Here is a 6,199-nt window from a genome sequence, read left to right as displayed (position 1 = left end):
TTCCACAATAAGAGCACAGCGTCGTATAATAGTGCTTTTTTGAAGCTTGTAATCATTTTTGAGATTCAGACCTTGTGTTGCTGTCGTAATGGATTCAAAATACCACTTTTACATGTACCACTTTTATACATAAAAATATAGTCTCATGATAATAGTTGGCGTAGTGTGAAATCAGTCCCTCTCTGACACACTTTCAACATAAATCTAATAATTGATTGCTGTTCTATTGGGTTGCATTAATGCACATTGCTCAGGTTATTTTATTTTTCCGGTCGGTCAGTATAATCTGCATGTAAATGGAGCTGATGGCTGTGTTTGTGTACAGTCACTCACTGCATTGTTTTCACCTACACTCAGCTGAAAATGAAGTTTAAAGAAAGCTGCCTTCAACTTAAACACCATAGATGCAATAATACTTAAAAACATGATTGGAAATTACAAGGTGAATATCTATGCAAAAGATGGTTTGTGATTTTGTTGTTGCCCTGCTCTAAAATCTACACTGGAAATCCATTGTATTTGATGTGTAACATTAGAAAAGTGTTCAAACTAGTTTGACCAATTCACACAAATTGCGTATCGTGCTGATTTTAGGTGAAAAGTTAAAACTATCCTTGCAAAAGTTAAAACTATCCTTGTATCCTAGCACAGAGCAAGTTGAGGCTCTGGTGCGTATTTGTGGAATCCAGAAAGTGTCTAAAAGTTTTGCCTTCAACTTCTACTGATCATTGCAAATCTGTGGCCTAAAGGTTTCTAAGAACTTGTGCAAGATCAGTGGGTGAAAGTTCCTTAACTGAGAAAAGAAAGTTTTTATGGATACAAAAAGCAAGCTGGGTTACCTGCAAATTGGTTTGGATGAGTTCTGAGTCTTTTTGTATATTTAGGTAAACAAATAACAGAGCATTTACATTTTAAGACAAATTTTAATGTCAATTACAAAATTTGCCAAGTGGGGCCCAAACCTCAGCATAAAACTGTAAAAACAGTCAGGAAATTAAAAATCCTGTTCAATTAAATGTCATATGGTAATTCATGCATTACTTTAAGGTAATACCTCCGTCTGTTCATCAAGCTAAATTGTATTTGGGTTGATGTCTGCAGGGATTCTCTACAGGTCCAACTCTGCTGACTAGTAATTGAGTAATTTGACCTTTATTTTGATATAATTATTCTGATCATGCGTGTTGTTAAATTACTATTTGCCGGATACATTTATTTGAAGATATTTATATATTCTTATTATTTACAGATAGACATCAACAATTATAATTAATTTGCATAAATGAAAAAGTCACATCCGGCATCAGAAGTTGATGAAACAGAAGAGCAGCATTTCCACTTGTAGACTCACTGTTAAGGTCCCGCATGTTGTGCAGAGAACGTCCTTGGCCCGAGGTCAAAGTGTTCAAACACGAACTTCTCCAATCCCCAAGTCTTACCACCTTAAACCTTCAATCACAGCTTCTCATCAGCTGAGAAAGGGCTGCACTGAGAACTGATTTCTAATCTGTAGCCTTCTCTTGTTTATCACAGCTCCATCTTGTGCCTGACAGGAATGAATTGTTAAGTGCAAGTTTCTGATCTACTCCTGATAGATCACATTACACCAAAGAGAACAAAAGCAGATGTTAGGAGTAGTTCTGAATTACCCTTATTACACTTATTGCTAGAATTGATTCTTAGCAAACCTTGAATGCATTTTTTTTTTTTTTATGCAAGGAGTGTTCGACTTTGACATTTTTGGTGCATCGTGACATGACCGTGAACATTTAGATGAATCGTGCACATAGGACACGTAGATCTAGTTATTATTACAACGTCCCAGACAATTTTTCTCTGATTGGAAATGTGAAATCTTTTGCACTGTAATAGCACACGAAAAAGAAAGCGATGGCACAGAGTTACCGGGGAAGCTACATGACAATAAGATGCAAGGTCATGTATTTTTCATTCTCTATTTCATCATTGTTGCTGAAGACCATAGTGAGGAACGCTGTTATAATGAGAGCCCTTTATTTGCTGAGGAATAATGTGCAGAAAGATGAGTGAACCCTCAATCCAGAGTGCTGTATTGTATGTGTTGTTGCATAGAAACCCAGTGTGGGGAATATCATTATTTAATGTTTGTTTGAGATGCAGTATTTGAATTTCCTAACTTAAATCATAACTTTAATATATTTAGTGCATTTGCCTCCAGTCGGCCTTTGTACCAGATCCAGTGAAATACTATTTGTTGTTTTCAATTTATTTTGAAATTGTAGTGACAAATCTGTTGTGAATCTTACTGTGAAAGCCCCAAAAGCGAAATTCCCTTATTCGAGATCAATGACATGTATATAAACATCAGAGTGCCTTTATTAATATGCTAATGATGTCTGCAGTTTGACTTTCAGACACGTGGGGGATATAAATGCCAGGGACTAGCTTTATTATCAACTTTATTTTTTTGTTTGGACTTTTCTTTTTATTATTATTGTATTTGCAAACTTGCTCAACTGTCACTATTCCATTTATGTAAATATGTACAACGTGAATCGTCATCAACCAGCAGCCCAGTTAGCACAATCAGTACCCTGGACCTGTTTCTGTTCACTAGCATGGTCACCGTTGGTACCTTGACAATAAATACATGCAGTAAACCAGCGCTGGAGTTCTGTCGTGTTCCTTTAGTGCAGCCGAACGCAGGTTCAACCCCCTGTGGTGGTGCAAAGCCAGATCGCCAAGAACCAAATGTGTTAAAATCATATTTTTTCATCATTTATTTTTATGATTATTTTGATAATTTAAAGGATCTACCTAGACATGTTAAAATCATCGTATTTATTCAGTAAGATCTGTTTTTAAATTATGAATTTACCCTGATAGAAGAATCTTTGACATGTCAATATATCTTTTTTATCTGATAAAATTTGTATTAATATAGAAGTTTTACTAACATAAAGGATACCCTGACATGTTGAAATTATCTTTTTAATCTGATAGAAGTTTTTTTAATTTAACACTCAAAGACATGTTAAAATCACACAATGCTACGACACATTTTGTTTTGAGGTTGATAACTGTAGTGTTATGCTGCAGACTGAAGGTGGCACTCTAAGATGCCCGGTAAAACTAATCCTCAGCACATCGGGTGATAAACAGGAAAAGATGAGCTGTGCATTTGTGTGTTGACTCAACATAAATACAAATATGAATGGATTTTCTTTGGGCATAAAGAAAACAGAATAACCTGCATTGATCCATTATAGGCTGAGAGGAGGTGAGCATTGTAAATTCTGCTCTCACCTCCTCTGGCGGTTTCCATATTGATTTACCAATAATGACAGTCACTTTCCTGCAGATGCAGCTATTGTGCTGCTTTAAACTTGGACTCATACGAGCTAATTAACACTTCATACTTGGGTGAGTTGGAGCTAACAAGGCTGTACACTGCTGCTGCTGCTGATTGTCCTGTGTGCTCCCTCGTATTCATGTCAGTCAAACTCTCAGCCGGAGCCTCGCTGTGACTAATGACTTATCACTCAACAACAACGCCTCTGTGTGGAATGAACTGTTTTTCTTTGCACCAACAACATTAATAAGACAGTTTCTCATGCTCAATTAAATTGCTTGTGCCATGTACAGCTGTGCAGCAGCATTGTCAGTGTTTTACTCCTCTCAGATACGCCTCATGAACCCACGCTGCTGCCAGTTGTCTCTGTGTGTTGCCTGCAGGCACCACTAGCTTCACTCACTCCATTCTGTGAGTCACCAGGAGTGTGTTACATTATCGATCCATGAGGCAACAGCTGGGATATAAGAGAAGTGTTTGTCTGCAATGAAACTATCCAATGACCTCCACAGAAATGTAATGGAAGATGATCTCATATGGTCAGTTTCCTGCAAACCTGTTGAGTCAACATTAAATCATCATCATCATCATCACCATCCTTATCATCATCTTCATCATCATCATCCTTATCATCATCTTCATCATCATTATCTTCATCATCATCATCATTATCATCATCATCTTCATTATCATCCTTATCATCATCATCAACATCGTCATCATCGTTGTCGTGGTCATCATCATCATCATCATCATCATCATCATCATTATTATCATTATCATCATCATCATTATCATCATCATTATCATCATCATTATCATCATCATCATCATTATTATCATTATCATCATCATCATCATCATCATCAGTTCTGCTGCTGCAGGTAAAGTGTATAAAAAACAATGGGATCATACAACTGATGAGTAGAAAGTACAGATATTTGCTAATATGTAGTGGAGTAACTGAAAACTACCTGAAAATAAACTACTTAAGTAAAGTACAGATACATGAAAAAGAATTATAATTTAAGCCTTGTGTGGTGTTCGGGTGTGGGACTCGCTTTCAATCCTCAGACTCATTGACCTTGGCTCATTTTCTGAGAAGAACAAAAGAAGGAATACATTTTCAATGACCACTGTACAGCCCCCTCCACATTTCCATTACATATGTGGTATCTGGGTTCCAGTGGATTTCATGCTATTCACACACAAGGTTGCAACATTGTTACAATTCTCGCTCTGACATCTTTCTACTGCCACAGTCTGACACATTTCCATTCTATATTTTCTCACAGCGGGGTGGGACCATAGACTGTATATAAAGATGGTTGGGATGGGTGGGACACAACAAATAAATAGCTTTACCTGGCTCCTTGTCACAATCAATCAAGATGGTGGAAAGATTCTCTGCTGTGAGCCTTCAGAAATGATTTCTGAAGAGAGAGAAGCTTTGGAAGAGGATGAACAGGATGAAGAGGAAGAGTTTTCAGAATATGAGGATCACATTTCTGTCAATTCAGAGTGAGCTTGAAAAAGAGGATTTTGGAGGAGTTTGACATCAGCCAGCTCCAAAAAAAGCAGCCTGCCCCAGGACCAGGCCATCGGCAGCCGGCCCCAGGCACAGCCCCACAGCAGCCAGCAAGTGGAGAAATATGGATGTCAAAAAATGTTGAAATGTAATTTTGCCCAAGGAATGAGCCACTCTGCATGTTTGCCAATGTGATAAGAATGCAAGCAGGGCCAAGACGGATGCCGATTACTCATGTGCAAGACATGGCAAGTCTTCTTGAAGTTTTCATCCCGGATGCCATCCATAAAATATTTTGTGGTTGGCATTGATTTGGAGGAGCAGGAGAGAGGGGGAAGGAAATGGACCAAACAAGGAAGCGACATTAAGAAACGCTGCAATGTGTGTGGACCCAAGATGGACAGGAAGACACAGTATGCATGCATCAAGTGCAAGAAATACATATGCAACATACACATAGAGTGATGTCAACACCATGTTTCAAGTTTGGTTTTTCCAATTGATTTTTCACAAAAACAAATAGCACTTTTATTCATAAATGTGATCTAACAGGCAAATATTTTCTGTATGTGCACAGACTGACACAGACGTTCCAGACAAGTATGTAGACAAGATAGAGGTGTTTTTGTTTTATAATCTTGAATCAGACTTTGTTAATTTCTGAAATCTTAATAATTAAAATTATTTTAACGTCTTTAAATTGTCACTCGTTTGGAAAATGTTTTGTGATCCACATTTTAGAAAGGTATATAACAGATCAGTATCCAGTGTAGCCTCAAGAAAGACAAACCACACTTAAAATACAGTATATCAGTTTATTCTACAGTTAGACGCCCCTTTTTTCATTTAAAAAAAAATCTGGTCATTTATCTTTGATAAACGATGTAATGCTTGTGAAGATGAGACATGTTTTTCCTTGTGGAGATTTTACTGCCTCTGACACATTAAAACAGAGCGCTTCACAAAATGCATTAAATTCATATCAAGTCAAGAGTGTTGTGTTTGTTTATCCTCCTGACAAACTGATCTAAGATTGAATTATTTAGTGATATGCTGCTTAATAACCTGCCTACTGCAGAATGATCTCTGTAAAGATTTCATATTAAAGAAACTCTTGAACATTAATAGAAAAACCTCTCTGGAAATGTGAAGCTCCTAAATTTTTTTTGGACAAATCTAAGTCGAACTGTTTTAACTCCACCACTGGCTGCTTCATATCCTCTAACCCTGCAGTTCACAGCTGTAACTGCATCTTCAGCCGTCCTTAACAACATCTTTGAGTCGCTTCCCCTAATGTTTCTCCCTTTGCTTTTATTTTAGGTTATTACTTGCTACAGGGC

This window comes from Paralichthys olivaceus, chromosome 5, assembly GCF_024713975.1.
Source record: "Paralichthys olivaceus isolate ysfri-2021 chromosome 5, ASM2471397v2, whole genome shotgun sequence".
NCBI classification, from domain to species: domain Eukaryota; kingdom Metazoa; phylum Chordata; class Actinopteri; order Pleuronectiformes; family Paralichthyidae; genus Paralichthys; species Paralichthys olivaceus.
This window is presented reverse-complemented; position numbering follows the sequence as displayed.